Below are 1,630 nucleotides of genomic sequence, written 5' to 3' on the forward strand. Positions count from 1 at the left end.
GTCGGCCGCTGGTGTTCATGTCCTGATGGCAGATGCCACCTCTGGATGTCGGGCAGGGATGGAGGACACACTGGGCTTGGTCCTCGCCGTGAACCAGGAGCCACCACAGGTTTCACCTCCCTTTTTCCAGGAGAAATCTCCCAGATGGTGCCTGTCCAAGCCCTCATCAGTGCAGGCAAAGAGTGGTGGGTCCGGAAGGGCCTTGGATCCTGGGAAATGTCCCCCTGCTCAGGGACACGGGGGTCAGGGTGCTGCTCCCTGCATGGTGCCCAGCCCCAGGGATGCACTCAGTCTGAGCCCAGGCAACCTCTGGTTTCTTGTTTGGATGCAGGCACTGATCAAGTGCAGAAATGACCAGACAAAAGCCACCAGCAGTGTCACAGTCACCCTGCTGGTTTCAGAGGAGGGAGGCAGAGCCTTGGAGTGGGGATGTTTCGGGATCTCTCCACAGGGAAGCTACTAATACAGGTATTAATTCAATGACACATCATTTTATGCCCATTACAGGTGCATTTCAAGCACCCATAGTGCCTGCAGCGACCAAAACCAGCAGCTCTGTTCAAGACTAGTCCTCCCTTTGCAGGATTGTGACCAGGCATTGTCCCCCAGGCACAGACTGCCACCATGCTGGGCCAGGAGCAGCAACATTGGGCTCTGCTGCTTGCACCGCTGGCAGCTGAGAAAAGTGTTTTATCCCATCAAGCACCAGCCCGAGGGTTCGTGTGACATCCCCAGAGCCTGCCCAGCCTCCCTGGGCTGCTGTCAATAACAGCAGCAGCCTCCAAGTATGCCAGGGCTCCCCAAACTCAAACTGAAGGGGACCATTCCCAGCACCCGCAGCAGGATAGGGCACTGGGCCATGCAGCATTTCTGTGCAGAAAAAGCAGAAACACGTCCTGCTGCCAGAGTTGTTACCCCCGCTCTGGAGCTGCAAAGGGCCTGCAGGTCGCTCTTGTCCCTCACAAGCATGTGGGATGTTATTTATCTCCCACTACAGCTGGAAAATCTACTGGGAGACCTCCAGGGCTGAGCTCTGCTCCTGGGACTGCCCTTGTGTCTGTGGGGAGGGAGTGGGACCCAAAACCGGCTCCTCACCCTGGCTCGGGAGATGCCCATTTCTCTCCCTCTGCCAACGGAGCCTGTAGGGAGTGTTTCCCATACAGACATTCATGGTTACTTAACGACTGTACCCTTCTCTAATTAAAATTAGTGATTATTAGCTCCCAGTAACGCTTCCATACAGGCAGGTCACGTAAGTGCCGGCAATGATCTGTGATCAGGGGGTAGCGGCTGAGACAGAGGCTCGTGTACGAGCGTCTGTCACCCAAAATCAAGGACAAGCTTTGTAAGCCGCACGCTAAATTGATGCACACGGGCACGGGGGTTTCACGTGAAAAGAGGGAAAATAAAACCACAGGATCAACCAAGCAAGGCAGCATTAGAGCAGCAAGATGAGGGACTACACATGTAGCTATAGAATTTTTTAATTCTTTGGAATGTGGGAGTTGAGCAAATCTCTTTTTGTGCCAGAGCTGGGAGAAAGGTAAGGATTGCAACACGCTCCCAGACCATCCCTGCCTCCGCCCGCTCTGTGTCATCTGGTTCAACGCCAGCGGGAGGGTGGGGATGC

Source organism: Pterocles gutturalis, unplaced genomic scaffold (assembly GCF_000699245.1).
Source record: "Pterocles gutturalis isolate BGI_N339 unplaced genomic scaffold, ASM69924v1 scaffold46431, whole genome shotgun sequence".
NCBI lineage: Eukaryota > Metazoa > Chordata > Aves > Pterocliformes > Pteroclidae > Pterocles > Pterocles gutturalis.